This window comes from Lathyrus oleraceus, chromosome 5, assembly GCF_024323335.1.
Source record: "Lathyrus oleraceus cultivar Zhongwan6 chromosome 5, CAAS_Psat_ZW6_1.0, whole genome shotgun sequence".
Classification (NCBI taxonomy): domain Eukaryota; kingdom Viridiplantae; phylum Streptophyta; class Magnoliopsida; order Fabales; family Fabaceae; genus Lathyrus; species Lathyrus oleraceus.
Genome location: NC_066583.1, coordinates 581276065 through 581298857, shown reverse-complemented (window position 1 = coordinate 581298857; position 22793 = coordinate 581276065). Strand labels below are relative to the sequence as shown.

Below are 22793 nucleotides of genomic sequence, written 5' to 3'. Positions count from 1 at the left end.
CCAGCAAAGGATGAAGCGTGCTTTCGACAAGAAGGTACGACCTCGGGTATATCACGTAGGTGATATGGTGCTGAAAAGGATCCTTCCTCCTCAAAACGATCGAAGGGGCAAATGGACACCGAATTATGAAGGTCCATTCGTGGTCAAGAAGGTTTTCTCTGGCAGAGCCTTGTTGCTGACGACCATGGATGGCGAGGATTTTCCATCCCCTGTGAATGTGGACGCAGTTAGAAAATACTTCGTATAAAGAGACCCGCTGGACGAAAAGAACAAAATAGTCCAGGCAAAAAGGGGCATCCCGGCGAACCAAAAACAGAAAGAGAGGTTCGGGCAAAAATTAGGGATAAAAGAAAAAATGTACACCCGGCAAGTCGAAAACCTGAAAAGGCGACTTGGGCAAAAATGGGTATCCCGGTGGACTGAAAACCCGAAAGGGCGGTCCAGGCAAAAGAGGGATTGAAACGAACAACTGCGCCCAGCATGATCGTTCGCGCTTTGGTTAAAGCATCATGGATAATACCCGGTGGGGATCGATCAGAAGCGTCTTATTCAGAAGGCAGAAAACGGAGAGTCTGAGGACATATGGGGTGTAACCGAGTTGGAACTCGATGAGATCGCGGGTTTCACATTGCCATTAGGATAGATTTTTCCTTTTGTGCAATTACCTCTTTTCAGGAATTGCTTCCTTTGTATTGCTCATTTGAGCCACACTGTTTTTCAATCAATAAAATGCATATTCAGTCAAATAATTTTGTTTTTGTTTTTCACTACCGCTTTGATTGCAAAAACATCCGATTATTTTTGATAAAGAATCTTGCATTTTAACTCATACAGGTTCCTTCCAATGCATGCTTATAAGATTGAAAGCTTGAAATCTTATTCGGAAGGATGAGTGACCCGAGTGTTGAAATCTTGGCACGCCGGGGGCACGGTTTTATCTAACGATCTCTTTTGCAGGTGCTGTTAGGTATTTTCACTCACTTGCAGGTTGTGATGTGGAAGCTGTTGGAAAGCAAATCCCCATGGAGTCCAGTCAGGGACGAATGAATATGAAGGGATGACGAGAATACGTTGAGACGTACGACGATCTTTGATGATAATCAAGAAGACTCTTCAAAATCAGAAGATTGGAAAGTCTGTAGAGATTCCCCGCAGGGTCCAATCAGGGATGAGTGAATGGGTAGAGAAGTGGCGAAGAGGCGTTGAGGCGTATGACGACCTTTGGAATTAATCAAGAAGACTCTTCAAAGTCGGAAAATTGAAATTTCTGTATAGTCCCCAGGAGTACGCTTCCCGTCGAGCGCGGAGCGATTTGGAATACAAGATGATGGAGCAGAAAAGGTCCAGACGAGTCTGGGAGTTCTCAAAAGTGGAAAGCTGATACGAGATTGGGAGTTGGATACCGTGGTTCGACGAGTCGACGGGTGTTCTGTACCGACTTTTCTCATTTTTCCAGCTAGGTCCCCAAGCAGAGTTATGAGGACCAACTCCCTGCAGATCCAAGATCTGTGACTTCTCCAGCCGAGTCGAGATGGTTATCCCCGGCAGGTTTAAACGGTGTTTCCTCAGCAACTAGGCCTGAAGGTTGCTATTCCCCGAGTGGAGCGGGTTTCAATGAAATATATCTCCAGCAGTGTTCATCCTACCAGCGGATTGGATGAGTTTCCGTAGCAGACTGATATCTGCATCCCCAACTGAGTTGATTCTACCTATGGATTGCATGGGTAATCCCCAGCGGAGTGGCATTCGCTTCCCTAGCAGGGTCAGGATGGTTATCCCCAGCAGGTGTTAGATCGATGCTTCCCCAGTTGCCAGGCCTGGAGGTTGCTGTTTCCCAGCAGAGCTATCTGTGAGCATTTCCCCAGTGAAGTCGGCAGGTATCTGTGAGGGTTCTCCAAGCAGAGTCGGGATTGACATCCCCAGCAAGTCAGAAAACTGTTGTATCCCCACAGAATGTTGGTGGTTCTTATCCCCAGCAGTTTCCCGAGCGGATTGGGTGCAAAGGAGGGTCTTCCCCAGCAAGGGTTACCTTTTCCCAATAGCAGTGCTTATTCCCTAGCAGAGTGGAGATCGGAGTATTGACGAGTTCCTCAGCAGAGTGTCTCGTACTCCCCAGAAGAGTCCCCTGAGGGGGATACCTCTTTATACATTCATCATGTAAAAATAGCATGGCATGTTGCATAGAAAAATAATAAAGCGCGTAACATTTCCATAATTATGGAGCATTACGCAGAAAAAATCAATCATGCATCATATTGCAAGCACAAGCTAGTCTCAAGCCGTGGTTACCGTTTGAGAGGTGGTTTTACCAGAAGTAGAGGTGTTACTCCGAGGAGTTTGGCCTCATGATTTGATCAAAGGTATTTCCCCAGTAGTGCGATACTGGAGGAGTTTTTCCGTCGGGCAGAGATGGGAATGAAGAGTGGAGAATGTTACGCGATCAGCGCGATTCAAGTCGTGGTTACCGCTTGAGGATTGGTTTTGCCGGATAGTGAAGACGATACTCCGAGGAGTTCAGCAGCGGGATTTTGGAGCAGCAGTATTTCCCAGTCATCAGTAAGTGTCTGGTCGAGCTTTCTTTGGTGTCAGTAAACATCATCATTCGATGTCCAGTAAACGTCGAGTTATTTCCCAGTCATTGTTTAATGTCTGGTCGATCATTGTTTGATGCCTGTAAACATCATTGTTTGATGCCTGTCAACATCCTTGTTTGATGTCCTGTCAACATCCTTGTTTGATGTCCTGTCAACATCCTTGTTTGATGTCCTGTCAACATCCTTGTTTGATGTCCTGTCAACATCCTTGTTTGATGTCCTGTCAACATCCTTGTTTGATGTCCTGTCAACATCATTGTTCGATGTCCTGTCAACATCATTGTTTGATGCCTGTCAACATCCTTGTTTGATGTCCTGTCAACATCCTTGTTTGATGTCCTATCAACATCCTTGTTTGATGTCCTATCAACATCATTGTTCGATGTCTGGTAAACATCATTGTTCGATGTCTTGTAAACATCATTCTTCGATGTCTGGTAAACATCATTATTCGATGTCCTGTAAACATCATTATTCGATGTCCTATAAACATCATTGTTCGATGTCCTGTAAACATCATTGTTTGGTGTCAAGTAAACATCATCGTTCAATGTCCAGTAAACGTCGAGTTTCTTCCCAGTCATCAGTAAGTGTCTGGTCGAGTTTTCTTTGGTGTCTGTCAACATCATTGATTCGATGTCCAGTAAATGTCGAGTTTCTTCCCGGTCATCAGTCAGGGCTTGGTTGGAGATGTTACTCTGAGGAGTTTAACATCATGACGTCAGATCAGCAATGTTCCCCAGTAGTGCGATAGTGGAGGAAATGTTTCCGTCGGACAGAGATGGAAATAATATCAGAAGACGTTACGCGATCAGCGCGATTCCGGGGTTCAAATGGAGAAAAGGAGATGTTGAGGCATTTTCTGGGGTTCAAATGAAGAAAGGAGATGTTGCGACATTTTCTGGAGATCGGGGTTCAATCAGAGAAGAGTATATGCTGAGGCATTTTCTGGGGTTCAAATGAAGATTGGAGTTGAAGATTGTATCCAGGATGAGGTCCTCAGGATTATCTTCTGTTCATGTGTCACCTTAGACTCGGGCTGAGGCCAATGGAGGTCGTTATAGGTGTCTTCTGAGGAAGAGATACACATGCTACCTTCCTTTTGTGAAGGTATACCCTCTGACATGTCGCCCTCAGAGTGGTGTTTGGTGTTATTTCCGACGTTGCCAGCGAAATTATCACGAGAGATTGGAGATCGGGGTTCAAATGGAGAAAAGGAAATGTTGAGGCATTTTCTGGAGACGGGGTTCAAATGGAGAAAGGGAGATGTTGCGGCATTTTCTGGAGAACGGGGTTCATATTGGCGATCATGAGTTATCGTCAGGCGACTGGGGTTCAAACTGGAGAATGGGGTTCATTATTTGGCAAATAGGAGAGCGGGGTTCAAATGCGGTGATCCGAGGATCATTTGCGCAAGAGAAAATTTTGGGGTTCAAGAAAATGGAAAAAATAGAGAAAACTTCGGGGTTCAAGAAAAGCATAAAAAGAAAAAGAATAATAATCCCCAGCGGATGAGTGGTGTTCAGGCCATGGTTATCCCTGCGTTACCATTTATTTTGGTATCCAGGTCGACGTTGCTTTTTTGGTGATCAGGCCGACTTTCTCCGTACCAGACGGATTTTGGTTTAGAGATTGTTTCTTCGCCGATTCTGACCCATCAGAGTGCAAATTGTTCATCTGTTCTTGGTATTCAATCACTCTTCATCCTGATCATCTGAAAGCCGAGGCTGTTCATATCGACAGGTTCACAGTGGATTGAATAGGGGCAGCTGTAACACCTCAAAATTTGCCCTCCTCTCTTGGGACTAGCATATCATATTGCATTGCATTTTTAGGTCATTAGGCATTGCATATTGCATATCATGTGGTTACATTGTGCAAGTCATCCTCACAAGTCTTGATCAGAAGATGAGGAAGTCAAAGTGCAAGCTAGGGTTTTATTGGACTGGTCATTAATCATCTGAGGATGTGGAGGTCCAAATTAGGGTTTTGATTCTCAAGGAGATTGGTCTTCATCTTGTTTGCAATGATACATCATCATGGTTTATCATCAGAAGATTCAAGTGTTGAAGGATACCTTGGGATTAGGGTTTTGACCACTGGTCAACCCTAATCAGTTGCATTGGGCCAATCAGGGCATGGCAAGGAGATGAGGTCTACATTGGCTATGGAGATTATCACATGATTATATTGTGCATATTGAGGCTAGGGTTTCATCCTTGAGCCATTTCATCAGAAGATTGGGACTCAGATTGATCAGTGCATTGCCAAATTCATCTATCAGTTGAAAAGTCAACTGTGGTCAACTGTGCTTGATTTTATGGACTTGGAGGTGGAAATGAGTTGGATACACTTCATTCATGTTGAAACAAGTGTTATTTGACATTGCAAAGCTCAAGAATGGAGAAAATCAAGTCAGGACAAAAATTGCCAAAAATAGAAAGTGACTTGTAATGGAAGTTTCCAAAAATGGAAAGTTTTTGACCTCAAAATTACATGTCCAAGGAAGCTTAAAATGAAAATTTGTTCAACATGAAAGTGGTAGATCTTGTTCTCACCTTTTCAAAAAGTCCAAGAACATGAAATTCCCATGTATGGTTGGCAAGTTATGGTCCATTCAATTTCAAAAATGACCCATAATCAGAGGGGCATAACTTCCACATGGAGTGTCCAAATTGAGTGATCTTTTTATGTGCAAAATCCATTTGACATGTACTTTCATGGTGCATAATTGGAATTCATCAAAAATGGTCAATGCAAAAAGTCAATTTTCAAGTGTACAGTTAAAGATCCAAGGGCAAAATGGTCCAAGTTGAGAAATAATGAGAATTTTGGCATGGGGATTTTTGCAACACCTCACAAATGCAATTTGAAAATTGTTTGAATGGTCATAACATGTTAAGGTTCATTATTTGGTTAAGTCATTTTTGAAATGCACTTGAAATTGAACAAATTACCATGGCATAGTGAAAATCCAAATTACACAACCAATGACCATGGGACAAGTTGCAACACATCACACATGTCATTTTGAGAGTGTGTGAGCTTTCAATGAGCTGTCACAGGGCTTGAGTGAAAAGACCATTTTGCCCTTGCTTAAGAAAAGTGGAATTTTGCTAATTACATGTCATTTTGCTAATTGGTGATTTAGAGCTTGATTAGTGGGAAGTACTTAATCCTAATCATAACAAACTTCTGATCAGAATCACATTTCACAAGAAATTCAACAAACTTTTCCTTCCAATTCTCAAACTTCACCAAGAACATTCATCAACAAAATTGAGCAAAACTCCTTCAATTCTTCATCAATTCGTGTGGTTCCTTTTGCTGCCTTCTCCATTCATCTCCTTCTTCAACTGTTTTGGCATTTGGCATCAAGAAACTCCACAAATCTCCACTGTTCAAAGGAGGTTCAACTATGGCATTTTGAGATCTCTTGCACTTGAAGCAACTTCGAGCTAGGCTAAGCATTGCATTCGATTTCCTTTAGCTTCTCCTTCATCTGTTTCAAGGAATCACGCGCCAAAGCTTCAAGAAGCATCACTGCCATTGCAAGGTACTTGAAATTCGAATCTCATGATTCTTTAAATTGTTATATGTGTTCTGAAGATCGTTGCATGTAGATCAACATGATAGGCTTGGTTTTTGATTTGATTAATTGTAGAGAGAGATATCGCGTTTTTAAGTTTTGAATGTGAAACTTTAATTGATCGATCCGTGAGCTACAGTTAGAATTAGGATGAATAGTTAGCGTATTCGTGATCCTCTCACTCAGACCTTTCCAACGGATATTCGCATGATGATTTTCATGGAGTTTGGATGTTCTTCATGTTCTTGCAAATTCTGGAAAACGCGTGTTGATGATGATGAATTTTCTGGGAAATAACTGCGTTTGATCCTGAGTTTTGGCTTGGCAATTCGAATTTCTGTTTCCCTCCGTTTCCAGCCATTCAGCGCGTGACATGTCAATTAGTGGCTACGCTGCGTTTTGATCTTGGACTTGATATTTACCATCGTGCCACTGGACTCAATTAAATTCATTTTTAATTAAATATAACACTTAATAAATATTACATAATTCATTTAAAACTTAGAAAATTCATAAAAAAATATTGGCTAATCAAAAAATTATGAGAGTTTTTTTGTTAGTTTTTAAATTCTCTCTAGTTTTTTATAGGCATGGTTTTAGAGGTTGTGCATGGTGAAATTTTGACTTTGCCTAGGGAACTTTGACTTGTGTGTTTTTTTTACATGTCTTGCCATTTTCATTGTGAAATACTCATACATTAAAAGAAATGCCTGAAATTTTTTGAGCTTATTCTAGACATGTTGATGGTGATTTACATGTAAAGTTTGTGATTTTTGGATACCTGAGGAGTGAGATATGATTTTTTGAATCTAGGTGTGACAATTTGTGTCACACCTAGCTAGGTCAACTTTCTGGATTTATTTGCATGACCTAGAGATGTTGGATTGGATTGAAATTTTGCATGGATGATTGTGGATATGTTGAAATGTTATATGAATTTTTCTGGATTTTTCTATGGCATTTTCAATTTGATTGATATTTTTCTTCTCTGTTGGCTCATTGTGCAAGCTTGTGTGACACATGTTTGTATATCTTGTGTGAAATTCTCATATGGTTTTGGATGAAGATGAAATTTGGTATGCTGATTGTAGATACATTGTAGGACATCATGCTTTTGGTCCCATTCATTTCTAATATGTTGTCACTGTTTTGTGAATTTTTGAAGTGAATGCATGTGTTGGTGCTATGAATTGGCTTGAATAATTGTGTCTGGATTTCTTGATTTTTATTGACCTAGTTCCTTTTGTCCAATTGAGCTGAAAATTGACATGCTATACCTTGAATAGGTCCTGTTTAGGTGTGAATTATTTGAGGATTTTTGGAATTGTTTTGGTATGCTTTTGATTGAAGTTATTCTGTTTGGACATTGGATGTTGCATTTGACCTAGTTTGTGATGTTTTGGTCATGAAATGAATATGGTGAATGATATGAGTATGGGATCAATTGCATTTGCTTTCTATTTGCATTAATTTGGTTTTGGTTGAGAATTGTTTGCTGTTTAGAATTTTTTCTCCCTTTTGGACCCTAGGCTTGGCCTAGGGGTCTAGTTTCTCACATTTGGTTTGACTTTTCAGGATGAAATGCATAATGCTCAAGGAGAATGCTTCAAGTCAATTAAATTGAGATTGTTTGGTGTTGTGAACTAACATGACTTTGTTTTGTAGGTTGTGAAGCTTGAGCTTGAGCTTATAGCTTGCACTTATGTGCATTAACTTGTGTTGTCTGTATAGATTAACATTTGCTGTTTATTGTTTGTCTGTATGAGTACTGATGATACTTGATTGATTTCAGGTACATTAAGTCGCTTACAGTTCTTTAAGAACTTGCTTGCTGCTGCTTGGTTTTTAAACCACTTGAGGTAGGACTTCTATTCTTCATGTAGTCTGGAAGACCCGGCCTGTTACTTGGCCGGGCAACTGTCTGAAGTCCTCCTTAAGAGGCGATGTTTGTGGTTGTTTACATTTGTGCCAAGCAGGTAAAGACCTCTATGAGGCAATTGGTGGATCAAAGGGATATGCAATCTATCCCCCACTATTCTGTGAGTCGTCCCTCTGCTCGCACGGCTGTGTGTTGATGCATTGGGACACAAACCCAAGATCCTGTGCTGTTGCACAATCGAGTCAGAGTCTTTGAGCGTAGAAGGGTCCCTCCATTCTGGACCCACGCTCCTTTGTCTGAAGCTCTCCCTGGTCAGGGATAAGAGCTGTGAAGTCTAATCTTCACTCACCTTTCATCTGCTTCACCTTAGCCTCGTAATGGCAAGGTTAAGAGCGAATAATACCCATGTACAGATGACTTGCTTCGGAAGTCAAACCCATTGTTTGAGCCCACTTGACTGGTTATAGTGTGTGCTTTGTGAATATTTGTTTGCTTGTATGCTTGTATGCTTGCTTTCTTCCTGGATAGGGTTAGCTTGCAGTTGTGCAAGTAGGTAGAAACCTCAACGTAGGGCAATGATGCATGACAACACTAGGCTCGAGTCCAGCTCCCTGGTAGTGTGTCTTCCCTTGGTTTCTGGCTAGATTTTCTTTCCCTTGAGGGGGAACTACATCGCTCTGATCCTCGTTCCAGACGAGGTATGTAGGCAGGAGACTGTGCGAGGTCTCTCCGGGCACTTTTTTTTCTTTTTGTGTGTGTTTACCTGTCTTCTGGCGTGTGTTTTGGTTCGGATGCCGACGTAAGTCCAGTGATTGGCGGTCGGGCTCCACGTTTGCCGTTTTGTGCGTGTTTTGGTTCGGATGCTGATGTAAGTCCAGTGATTGGCATTCAGGCTCCCAGTTTGCCTGTGTTTGTGTTTGCTTGTTTGGCGTGCGTGAGCAGAACTACAGCAGCTCTGATTCTCGTTCCAGACGAGATATGTAGGCATAGGATGCGATGTCCTATCGAGCTCCCTTCTCTTAACCCCACCTGCGTTCCCTGTGTGTGTGTGATGTTTAGCAACCTTTTCTTTTCTTAGAACGTGGATCCCGTCGAGTACGACGGACGTGAGGGGTGCTAATACCTTCCCCTTGCGTAACCGACTCCCTTACCCTTTCTCTTTGGTCGCGAGACCATGCTTTTCCCAGGTTTCTCTGAGCGTTTCCTTTCCCTATCTTGGGATAAATAACGCGCAGTGGCGGCTCTGTGTTGTGTTTTTGTTTCAGCCCGCCGGTTGTTTTTTCGCGGATGCGACACTTAATACCAAAGAAGAGTAATGAATAAATCTATCTCTAGAACTTATTCACTACTTGAAAATCTGTTTTATGTCAAGACTCAAATAATCTCTCTCGACAACTACTCAAATCTGGTTTTCAACTTAGGGCAAAAACAGTATTCAATACATCAATAATCTTTATCATATATATAAATCAAATGGAATACATAAATGATCGCGACTTTATGAGTCGAATTTGGGGTACAAACTGCAAGTGCACAGTTCTATCGCGTAGTTTTAAAAGATATCGATCCCACAGGGACTTATGAATCGATATACCGTTATCTAAGGTTACTTCGTAAAGCTAAGGTGGATAATGTTTGATTGTTTGGGGAAAAGCTAAAACTAAAAAAAAAGATCTAGATTAAATATCAATAAACGGATATCGGTATGTAGTTCGTCGTAATTAGGGAATCAATTCTTTGTCGGTTTCTTGGTTTTAAAATAAATCATTTCAGTTGACTTTATTGATTAAAAGTTCTATCTCAAACTCTCGCTCTGTTGAATAAACCATGATTTTATGTTAACGTAGCTGTCACTTATAAATAAGTCAAAAACCATTTTTTGAAAGCAATAAAGTCCGTAGAAACTCTTTTTAAGAAAACACTAACCGTTTAAACACCCTTATCTCAAACTCTCGCTCTGTTGACTTAGGTTATACAATTAAATTCGAATGCTTAACTCTCATCCTCACATTCAATCTTTAAAAATACTTTTTGGAAAAGATTAGAATTTAATTAACTCTAAAAATTGCTCTCACCCTGATCTAGAATTAATATCCAATTTACACTGTCCAGTTAAAACCTCAAACTTTCGCTCTATTGATTTTAACCTCTTTATGTCCTTTACTCTCGTATAAAAACTTTGTTATTAAACCTGTAAACTGAGACCGTAAAAAGAGTGATTTTAATTTCAAATTTAATTAAACCGACTTAGTTTTGATCCCTTATTCCGCTTACTCTACATACCGATATCTAGGCGAATTAGCCAGACATTTTAAACGAACTTAAATAATTATCATGCATAAACAGACTCATCTCAAGCAAATAATATAAATAAATAATAAAACAAAGCATTAAACAATAATGAACCTGAATAATTTAAACAGTAGTCTTGAACACTCCACCACAAGCCGGTAGGATTTGTTCTTGAATTCTTCAACTAACCAACAAATTAAAACGAAGGAATAAAAAACTAGATTCTAACGTAAGGTTAGATCCGGTGAAAAAGTTACACAATAGTTTCCGATGTGGAAACTATTATGTGAAAATTAATTAAGTGCTAGAGAGGAAAATAGAGTTGCAAGAGAAAACAATAAAAATTGCCAAAGCGGTATGTAAAAGGTATGCTCAAACTGCTGAAGAAAAGAAAATTGGAAAATGCCGAAATCTGGAAAAAGCGTGGAAACGTGGAAGTGTGGAACCTCTGCAGGGTTTGCAAAGTTGCTATTTATAATGATGCTTTCCGTAACGGTTTTCAAAGCAGTCCGCGTCAAGGAGTCTTCACGTAACGGATGCATCGCCGTGGAAATAGGATTCAGCGTGTAAACGTGGACTCTCAACGTCTCTGAAGGCAGAAATGTAGGGGGATGGTGTGACGTCCGTCACACCATGTGTGACGCTCGTCACATAAGTGTATGCAGCGTGACGTTCGTCACAGCATCCGTGGCGGTCGTCACAGGCACGACGCCTGTGTCTTCTTTGGGCTGGGCTTGGCTTTTGCTATTTGGGCCTTTTCATTCCTTTTTGCACCTCCTTTTCTTCCTTTTTTTACTTGTGCTTCAAATAAGACACCTGAGACAAATAGAAAGGAAATACCGCGTAATATCTAATAAAATGCAATAAATTGAAATAAATAATAATATAATTTAATTGAATTAAGTCCTAAAATATGATATAATTTCATGTTATCAAACTCCCCCATACTTAGATCTTTGCTTGTCCTCAAGCAAAATTCAGTATAGAACTCGTTAAAGGTTTTAGCCGGATGAAATTTCAAAACACACGTCAATTCGTATTAGGTTGCATGTAAACTTTGTTTAGAGGTAACTTGAGTTAAATCTCGACATAACAACCACCGTCACAACCTAGATAACCCTGCCTTATGCAAATCAGTTCAAGTACACTATGATAGCTATCCTAGTTCCTTTACTCTTATTTCACCCGTTTTCATTCTAGCGAAATCACATTAAGCCCTTTATCTTTTCGCGCACATAGTGGAGTAACCGGTTAGTGATTCTGATTCCCTTTTTAGCTTGAAGTTCTGGTACATAAGTCGGATAACTTCGTTATTCAGTCCATTGCAAATTGCGGGGGATCGGACCGTAGTCTGCCCTACCAAGTTCAGTACCAGATACCTGCTGAACCAACTCATAATGGATCTTTCATCTTATGCTTTTGTATGATCTGCAACCTTTAGATTAAATGATCTGGTAAGGATCACCTAACTTACTTAGTGCATTTCCTGATATATTTATATTTTTTATGTTACTTTGGGAATCATTCACTTATATTCATCGGCCCTCCACGTAGTTTGCTATTAAGATGGTGCTGACTTCTTGTATAAACTACTCGGGGTTACTATAAAACTAAAAGTTCAAGGGATTGGTATAATAGGTACTTATCCTGATCTAACGTGTTGAGGTTTGTTTGGAGTGTTTGGCGGTAGTAGTTTTTGTCTTAATTCGTCTCAAGTTCGATAAAATGAGCAACCTTTATACTTATTGGATGTTGAATTTTTGTTGTGGCTCGTGAAAATTTGAGGGAATAGATAATAGAAATTGTTCACACTCGGGACTTAACTTAAAATAGATCTATATTATAATAATTTTTTTTTTAAACAATAATAATGAAAAGAAAAGTACATACTTGAAAAAGAAATGGAAGTTGAAAAAAAAAGGAAGTAGAAAGAACAAGTTTCCCCCCCATACTTAAATTAAACATTGTCCCCAATGTTTTAAGGAAATGAAATACAATAGGGAAAAGGAAAAGAAACTACAACTAAGGCTGCCTTCCGCCTCTTGTTCTTGGGCCTGGTGATCTCTGACGTAAGTCTAAGTTGTCGAACCTGCTAAACAACTCAGTGAACCGCTGATCGATTATGTTATTCCTTTCTGCCTGCTGTTGTTGCATTTGGCGCATTAGTTGCATCATTTCGAGATTATGTGCTTGCATACCATCAATAGCATCCATGATGTCGTCGTTGGTTGCAGGCCTTCGTCGTCGACGACTTGAGGATGGGCCAGATTGTTGTGCAGGAGTAGGATCACCTTGTTCCATGTCTTCAAACTCGTCTTCGGGCAGGTTTGTATGCGAAGGCTCGGTAGCTTCGGGAGCATTCAGATCATAGAGGTGGCGGTTGGGATTGGTGACATCGGTTAAGGAAATGTTGGGGAGAACAGCGCTTGGAATAGCCTGGTTGTTCACCATAAGATAATATCCTCCGCCTACTCTGTTCTTAATCAGGCGGCTGGATCGACAGTAGGCTATATTCATAAATAGGGGAGATAAAGCTTCTAAAGTTTGGAGGCGGTCCCCTAGGTTTAAGCCTAGTGCTATGGTGGTTATTAATCCACCAATGACAAAGGGTTGACGGCCTCTAGCACATAAGGCGCGGATATGATGAAATAGAAAAGAGGCAGCGTTTACCTTAGCCTGCGGTTCGAAGACGCACTCGAGGAAGAAAAGTTCCTTTGCGTTGACCTTGCTGTTGTTTGGTCTACCAAAAACTGTGTTCTGTAAGATGCGGATAAAATATCGGATGGTTGGATTATGTATGTGGGAAAGAAGGAGTTCTTCCCAGTTGTAGGCATCTAGACCGGATATTTTCTTAAAAAGGGTGAAAACGGCAACTGTGTTCCAGTTTAGGTCGGGAGGGATTCTGGGGTAGACTTGGCCTTCTATGGAGAATTGTAGCATGGTACTCAACTGGTTTTGGGTTAAGGAGTACTCGGTGTTGAACATACGGAAGGTTGTGGTACCGGTTAAGAATTCGTCTTCACCGGCGGGAGTGGTGTATGCGTATGAACTTAAGAATTCTAAGGTTAGGGAGGGGTAAGTGGGTTGATTATGCGTGCACAGAAAGGTTAAGTCGGCTTGACGGAGCATCCATTCGATGCCTTGGAGTAATCCTAATTGTTGTAAACAAGTAAAATCAGGATACCTGGTGGAGACGACGCCTCGCTGTTGGAAACGCTCGTATTGCTCCCTTTGATAATTTTCATCTGCGGTTCGGAAGATGATATTTCCGAAATTCTGGTTACCCGCCATACTGATGGATGAACTGAAAGAGGTAAATTGGAAAGAAAAGAAAAGTGTTTGATAGAAGAAAGTGGTTTGTGGTGAATGAAGAAAGGTTTGGTGGGTATTTATAGGAAAAATTTTGGAAGTTGGAAAAATAGGTGGTTGAAAAGTGAATAATTGTGGGTAAATGTGAATAAATGGGGAAGGTAAAAAGTTGAAGGGGTGTAACGTTCGTCTCCAACGGCTCCTTAACGTTCACCTAGTCTGAAGGGCGTTACGCTCGTTACAGGTGCATGACGGGCGTCACAGGTACTTAGCGTGACGTCCGTGACAGAATGTCTGACGCTCGTCACACTGTCTGTTTGGCTAATGTTCAGCTAGCGTCCTTCAGGTAGGTTATTATATATTATTATTTTTTGTTTGTTATGCTACTGATTGATTTATTCTGCAATTTAATTTCTCCTGCATGCTTATTCTACTTTGTATAATAATAATCATAGGTAGCAACAGTAGAGAACATAATAGCTATTGCATAATAAAATTAAATAAATAGCTTCAATAAAATGATCATAATGTAATATTGGAAAAAACAAAAAATGCGAAAGGGAAACAAATGCGAACATGAATTCAAATAACATTAATGAATAATCTAACTTAAAACTAAATAACTAAGAAAATAATTTCTATCCATCTGCACGATCTCTGGCCGGAGGAGCAAAAGAGTTAACATGGTATAGCAACTCGTGAAACTGATTTGTCATACTGCTCATGTATCCTAGAACTTCGTGTCTCATTTCAGTAAACTCTTCTCTTAGGGCGCCTTGTTCTGACATCAAAGCTTCAATGGTGGTGTTATAATCAGTTCCGGGCATATGATGTCGGAGGTCGGATATTGATGATTCTTCGGTTTAAACAGGCTGAGGAGGAGGGTCAATATCATAATAGCCAGATGGTGTCTGAGGGTCAGATTCAGCATAAGGGATCTGGTCATCACAAATCTCATAGTCCTGGATGGATTCAGTGGATCTAGCAGGAGAGGGTGTCGCGTTCAGATTGTAGAGCCAGTTACTGCGGTTATGAACATTAGTCCTGGGATTGGGTAAGGTGAATAGGCAAAGAACTTGGTCATTAATTATAAGCTCGAACTCGTCAGACCCTTGGTTTGCTATAAACATGGCATTGAAGAGGAAGGGTATACTCATAGTAGTAATGCCACAGAAGGGGCTTAAGTCAAGCATAGGCTGACGTAATCCAATAGCATTATCAATCATGGTTATCAAACCGCCTACTCTAATAGGTGCTCGCTCATCTTGGATAAGGTGGTCTAAATTTGCTAGCATAAAGGTGACACCGTTTACTGGACGGTTCTGGGAAGCACAGAATATGATGAAGAGTTCATCACGTGAAACTGAAGTACTGTATGGCTTCTGTCTAAATAAGGTGTGGGTCAGGATCCTATGGAAGTAGCGGAAGGCGGGGTTATGTATGTTTCCAGAGAGAAACTCATGTTCCTCGGGATCATCATTTCCAGTCAAGCTACCCCAAAAGTGTTCGAGTTCTCTATATTCAAAAAGTTCTTCCTGGCTCACTGTGAATGTATCAAGGGAGGTAGGGAAACCCAAAAGGTTGGTAAAGTCTCTAATATTAAATTGGTACTCCATGTTGAACATTCTGAACTGGATAAAACCTCTGCTAATTCCTTTTCCATGGCTGGGTAGATAGATTAGGGAGCTAAGGAATTCTAGTGTTAGTCTCCGGTAGGTGACGAAATGTCGTAGGATAGGAGATGTTTCCCACCCTATCTGATTCAGCAAATACAGGACACTTTCTCTTAGTCCAAGGGCAGTCATAGCCCAATCATCAGCATATAAACTAGGTAGCATCTCTCTCGTGGCTAGTTCTTCAAATTTTAGTTTGTGAGCCATTCCTCTGAATTTGATACCCATATGGTCAATTTGTCCCATCTGGTTAGTGTTAGCTAGAGAAAAGAAAACATGAGTTTTAGTCAGGATTTGGCCAAATGCCGAAAGAAAAGTTTTTAATAAATTAATATAAATTAAGAATGAATACTAAACAGAAATTAAAAGAATGATTAAGGAAAAAAAATAGAAAAATAATAATAGAATAAGGAAATAATAAAATATTTGTGGTTTGTCTCCCACTAAGCGCTTTGTTTAATGTCGCAAGCTCGACATAAAAACAATCAATTACAATCTATAATTTCTGGAGGCATTTCGTCTAAGTGTAGGATTTGCGAATCTTCGTTGGTTTCCGCACAGTGATAGTGTTTTAGACGTTGCCCGTTTACGGTGAACGGTTCTGTGGATTTTCCTTTAATTTCTACCGCTCCACTAGGAAAGATGTTAGTGATATGAAAAGGACCTGACCATCTGGATCGTAGTTTTCCCGGAAATAACTTTAGCCTAGAGTTAAATAAAAGGACTGTATCGCCTTGCTTGAAGATTTTCCTTTATATGCGCTTGTCATGCCATTGTTTTGTTCTTTCTTTGTAGATTCTGGCATTTTCATAGGCGTCTCTTCTGAGTTCCTCTAATTCGTTTATGTCAAGGATTCTCTTTTCGTCGGCGGCCTTATAGTTTAGGTTCAGATTTCTAATAGCCCAATAGGCTTTATGTTCTAATTCTACCGGGAGGTGGCAGGATTTTCCATAAATGAGCTTAAATGGGGTCGTCCCTATGGGGGTTTTATAAGCAGTTCGATACGCCCATAAAGCTTCTGGTAGTTTTAATGACCAATCTTTCCTTGAGGTGGCGACTGTTTTTTCTAATATTTGTTTAATCTCTCTGTTGGACACTTCCACTTGCCCACTGGTTTGCGGGTGGTAAGGTGTCGCTACTCTATGCCTTACGCCATACTTAAACAGTAGTTTTTCGAGTACCTTGGATATGAAATGTGATCCACCATCACTGACTACTATTCTTGGGATGCCAAATCTCGGAAATATTATATTCTTAAAGAGTCTAGTTACTACTCGGGTGTCATTTGTTGGGGAAGCTATAGCTTCGATCCATTTTGAAATGTAGTCTACTGCCACGAGTATGTATTTGTTACCGAAAGAGGATGGAAAAGGTCCCATGAAGTCTATTCCCCACACGTCGAAAATCTCTACTTCCAAAATACCTTTTTTTGGCATCTCGTCACGTCTAGATATGTTTCCTGTGCGTTGACATCTGTCACATTCCTTAATAGCCGCATGTACGTCCTTCCATATACTTGGCCAATAAAAACCGGATTGTAGGATTTTAGAGCAGGTCTTGGATGTACTTGCGTGTCCACCATAAGGAGCGGAGTGGCAGTGTTGGATTATATTTTCTACCTCTTCTTCGGGTATACATCGACGGAAAATACCATCGGGGCCTCTTTTGAAAAGTAAGGGATCATCCCAGTAATAGTGTTTTATGTCATAGAAGAATCGTTTCTTCTGCTGGTAGGATAAAGTAGGTGGAACTATTCTGGCAGCTAAATAGTTGACGAGATCAGCGTACCATGGCGTAACAGATATAGCTAAGGTGGTTTCTACTCGCTTGTCAGAGTTATTCTCTTCCAAAGTAGCTATAAGTTTATCGTACGAGAAATCATCATTAATTGATGTTCTTTCCGGTTCAAGGTTCTCAAGTCTAGAGAAGTGGTCTGCTACTACGTTTTCAGTTCCTTTCTTGTCTTTGATTTCCAAATCGAACTCTTGTAGCAACAAGATCCATCTTAGGAGTCTAGGTTTAGCATCCTTTTTTGTTAAGAGGTATTTGATAGCAGCGTGGTCAGTGTAAACTATTATTTTGGCTCCGACTAAGTAAGAACGAAATTTATCTAGCGCAAACACAACTGCTAGGAGTTCTTTCTCGGTTGTGGCGTAATTCATCTGTGCTTCATCTAGAGTTCTACTTGCGTAATATATGACATGAAGCTTTTTATCCTTTCGTTGTCCTAAAACAGCACCTACAGCGTAATCGCTGGCATCGCACATTATTTCGAATGGTTCATTCCAGTCGGGTGTCTGCATTATGGGTGCGGAGATCAATGCTTGCTTAAGCGTTTGAAATGCTTCTAAACAGTTATTGTCGAATATGAATTCAGCATCTTTTATCAATAGTCCGGTTAAAGGTTTAGTTATTTTAGAGAAGTCTTTGATGAATCGTCGGTAAAAACCGGCGTGTCCTAAGAAGCTTCGTACTTCTCTCACGGTTTTAGGGGGTTGAAGGTTTTCGATTACCTCTATTTTGGCTTTGTCTACTTCAATTCCTCTATTTGATATAATGTGTCCTAAAACAATTCCTTCTTGTACCATAAAGTGGCATTTCTCCCAGTTAAGTACTAAGTTTACTTTTACACATCGCTCAAGAACTCTTTCTAGGTTCTCAAGGCATTCTTCAAAACTTTGTCCGCATACGGAAAAGTCATCCATAAATACTTCCATGATGTTTTCGAGAAAATCGGCAAAAATTGCCATCATGCATCTTTGAAAAGTTGCAGGAGCATTACACAAGCCAAACGACATTCGTCTATAAGCGAAGGTACCAAAAGGGCACGTGAATGTTGTCTTTTCTTGGTCATCAGGGTGAATTGGTATTTGAAAGAAGCCTGAATAACCGTCTAGATAACAGAAATGTGAATGTTTTGCCAATCGCTCTAGCATCTGGTCAATGAATGGTAAAGGGAAGTGATCTTTTCGGGTTGCTTTGTTTAGTTTCCTATAGTCAATGCACATTCTCCATCCCGATTCGATTCATTTGGTTATAGTTTCTCCTTTTTCATTTTCAATGACTGTTATACCACCTTTCTTTGGTACTACGTGTACAGGACTAACCCATTTGCTATCAGATATAGGATATATAATACCTGCCTCTAATAACTTGGTTATTTCCTTCTTCACTACCTCACTCAGGATCGGATTTAGTCTCCTCTGGTGTTCTCTAGAAGTTTTACAGTCTTCTTCTAGCATGATGCGGTGCATACAAATAGAAGGACTTATTCCTTTAAGATCGGTGATGTTGTAACCTAGTGCGGTTGGATATTTTCTTAAGATATGCAGGAGTTTTTCTGTTTCGAGTCTTCCTAGGTCAGCATTAACTATCACAGGTCGTTCAAGTTCTAAGTCTAGGAATTCATATCTCAGATTCTTGGGAAGTGTTTTCAGATCTAGGGTTGGTTTCTTAAGGCATTGCGTAGGGTCCGGTGTTATTGCTAAACATTGGTTAAGTTTGTCTTCTACAGGACAGTCGAATGATTTGTCCTTTTCTAACTCTGTTTCTTTTATGCATTCATCGATGATATCCATGAAGTAACATGTATCTTCTATTGCAGGTGCTTTCAAAAATTGAGAAAGAATGAACTCAATTTTCTCTTCTCCTACTTCGAAGGTGAGTCGTCCTCGTTTTACGTCTATGATTGCACCGGCAGTTGCTAAGAACGGTCTTCCCAGTATAATGGGTGTAATATCATCTTCTCTAATGTCCATAATTGTAAAATCAGTTGGGATGTAGAATTGACCTATGCGTACGGGAACGTTTTCAAGAATTCCTACAGGGTATCTAACAGAACGATCTGCTAGTTGCACAGACATTTTGGTTGGTCTTAATTCTCCCATTTCCAGTCTCTTGCATATGGATAAAGGCATAACACTAATTCCGGCTCCTAAATCGCATAAGGCTTTGTCGATGACAAATTTTCCTATGTGACAGGGTATAGAGAAACTACCCGGATCCTTGAGTTTAGGAGGCATGTTCTGGATTATAGCGCTACATTCGGCAGGGAGTGTAACGGTTTCGCTATCTTCAAGTTTCCTTTTATTAGAAAGAATTTCTTTTAAGAACTTGGCGTATGAGGGCATTTGCGTAATAGCTTCTGTAAACGGGATTGTAACGTTTAATTGTTTAAGGAGGTCAACAAATTTTTTAAATTGGCCCGCATCTTTGGTTTTAACAAGCCTTTGAGGGTAAGGGACAGGTGGTTTATAAGGTGGTGGAGGTACATAAGGTTCCTTCTTTTCTATGGTTTCCTTATTACTCTCTTCCTTTTCCTTAGGTCTATTTTCTTCCTCAGTTGACTTTTTAGGGTTTTGGTTTCCTATCCTTGGATCAGATGGTCCTTCCACTTCCGTTCCACTTCTTAATATGATTGCATGAGCGTGGCTTCTCGGGTTAGGTTGGGGCTGTCCAGGAAATGTACCAGTTGGGGCAGCAGTAGGCGCTTGTTGTTGAGCTACTTGTGATATTTGTGTTTCCAGCATTTTGTTATGGGTAGCCAAGGCATCTACTTTACTTGCTAGTTGTTTAATTTGTTCACCAGTGTGTACATTCTGGTTTAAGAAATCTTTATTGGTTTGTTGTTGAGAAGCTATAAAGTTTTCCATCATGATCTCCAAGTTGGATTTCCTAGGGGCGTTATTGTTATGTGTAGATGGGTTCGGCTTCTGATATCCCGGAGGTATAGCTGGGGCTTGATTTGGAGACTGTCCAGGTGCGTACAAAGCATTATTACTCTTATATGAAAAGTTTGGATGGTTCTTCCAATTTGAGTTATAGGTATTCGAGTAGGGGCTTCCTTGAGCATAGTTCACTTGCTCTGCTTGGATTCCTGTTAAGAGTTGACAATCTGTAGGAGTGTGACCTTGGATTCCACAGACTTCGCAATTCTGAGTTATAGCAACCACGGCGGTTGGAGGTGATACATTTAAACTTTCAATTTTCTGGACCAGAGCATCCACTTTTGCATTAACATGATCAAGGTTACTTATCTCGTACATGCCGGTTTTCGTTTGAGGTTTTTCCACCATTGTTCGTTCGGTTCCCCACTGATAGTGGTTTTGGGCCATGCTTTCGATAAGCTGGTAAGCATCAGCATAAGGTTTGTTCATTAGTGCACCACCTGCAGCGGCGTCTATTGTTAACCTTGTGTTGTACAAGAGACCATTATAGAATGTGTGAATTACTAACCAGTCTTCTAAACCATGGTGTGGACAAAGTCTCATCATGTCTTTGTATCTTTCCCATGCTTCGAAAAGAGACTCGCTATCTTTCTGTTTAAATCCATTTATCTGGGCTCTTAACATAGCTGTTTTGCTTGGCGGAAAATATCGGGCAAGAAAAACTTTCTTCAACTCGTTCCATGTGGTGACAGAGTTGGAAGGGAGAGACTGAAGCCATCTTCTAGCGCTATCTCTTAATGAGAAAGGAAAAAGACGAAGTCGAATTGCCTCTGAAGTGACACCATTAGCTTTAACAGTATCAGCGTATTGGACAAATACGGATAAATGAAGGTTTGGATCCTCGGTAGGATTTCCAGAGAATTGGTTCTGTTGCACTGCCTGCAACAATGAAGGTTTGAGTTCGAAGTTGTTTGCTTCGATTGCGGGTGGAGCAATACTTGAATGCGGCTCATCTTGCGATGGAGCGGCGTAATCTCTAAGAGCACGAGCTGGTTCTGCCATCTCGGGTATCGAAGGGAAAATGTTTTTGAAATCAGGAAGTTCGACAGGAGGGAGATTGTTTGCAGCACGATATTCCCGAATTCGTCGTAAGACTCGGAGATATAGTTCGATATCGTTGATTCGTAAGTAGAGCGGTTCGCCTTGTGAGCGAGTGCGTGGCATACAAATCGACGATAGAAAGAAAAGAAAAAGAAACCTTAGTCTCTACAGCGTAACGGAAGAGTTACGATATCGACTAAACAAAAGTCCCCGGCAACGGCGCCAAAAACTTGATCGCGACTTTATGAGTCGAATTTGGGGTACAAACTGCAAGTGCACAGTTCTATCGCGTAGTTTTAAAAGATATCGATCCCACAGGGACTTATGAATCGATATACCGTTATCTAAGGTTACTTCGTAAAGCTAAGGTGGATAATGTTTGATTGTTTGGGGAAAAGCTAAAACTAAAAAAAAAGATCTAGATTAAATATCAATAAACGGATATCGGTATGTAGTTCGTCGTAATTAGGGAATCAATTCTTCGTCGGTTTCTTGGTTTTAAAATAAATCATTTCAGTTGACTTTATTGATTAAAAGTTCTATCTCAAACTCTCGCTCTGTTGAATAAACCATGATTTTATGTTAACGTAGCTGTCACTTATAATTAAGTCAAAAACCATTTTTTGAAAGCAATAAAGTCCGTAGAAACTCTTTTTAAGAAAACACTAACCGTTTAAACACCCTTATCTCAAACTCTCGCTCTGTTGACTTAGGTTATACAATTAAATTTGAATGCTTAACTCTCGTCCTCAAATTCAATCTTTAAAAATACTTTTTGGAAAAGATTAGAATTTAATTAACTCTAAAAATTGCTCTCGCCCTGATCTAGAATTAATATCCAATTTACACTGTCCAGTTAAAACCTCAAACTTTCGCTCTATTGATTTTAACCTCTTTATGTCCTTTACTCTCGTATAAAAACTTTGTTATTAAACCTGTAAACTAAGACCGTAAAAAGAGTGATTTTAATTTCAAATTTAATTAAACCGACTTAGTTTTGATCCCTTATTCCGCTTACTCTACATACCGATATCTAGGCGAATTAGCCAGACATGCTAAACGAACTTAAATAATTATCATGCATAAACAGACTCATCTCAAGCAAATAATATAAATAAATAATAAAACAAAGCATTAAACAATAATGAACCTGAATAATTTAAACAGTAGTCTTGAACACTCCACCACAAGCCGGTAGGATTTGTTCTTGAATTCTTCAACTAACCAACAAATTAAAACGAAGGAATAAAAAACTAGATTCTAACGTAAGGTTAGATCCGGTGAAAAAGTTACACAATAGTTTCCGGTGTGGAAACTATTATGTGAAAATTAATTAAGTGCTAGAGAGGAAAATAGAGTTGCAAGAGAAAACAATAAAAATTGCCAAAGCGGTATGTAAAAGGTATGCTCAAACTGCTGAAGAAAAGAAAATTGGAAAATGCCGAAATCTGGAAAAAGCGTGGAAACGTGGAAGCGTGGAACCTCTGCAGGGTTTGCAAAGTTGCTATTTATAATGATGCTTTCAGTAACGGTTTTCAAAGCAGTCCGCGTCAAGGAGTCTTCACGTAACGGATGCATCGCCGTGGAAATAGGATTCAGCGTGTAAACGTGGACTCTCAACGTCTCTGAAGGCAGAAATGTAGGGGGATGGTGTGACGTCCGTCACACCATGTGTGACGCTCGTCACAT

General features: G+C 40.2%; 1 non-coding gene across 1 annotated transcript; it reads left to right on the top strand.

Moving 5' to 3' along the window:
* Positions 1–20580: 20580 nt before the first annotated feature.
* On the top strand, positions 20581–20687 carry LOC127088483 (small nucleolar RNA R71). The gene has a single exon (XR_007790318.1). It is a non-coding gene; the product is annotated as a small nucleolar RNA R71 (small nucleolar RNA).
* The last annotated feature ends 2106 nt before the right edge of the window (positions 20688–22793 follow it).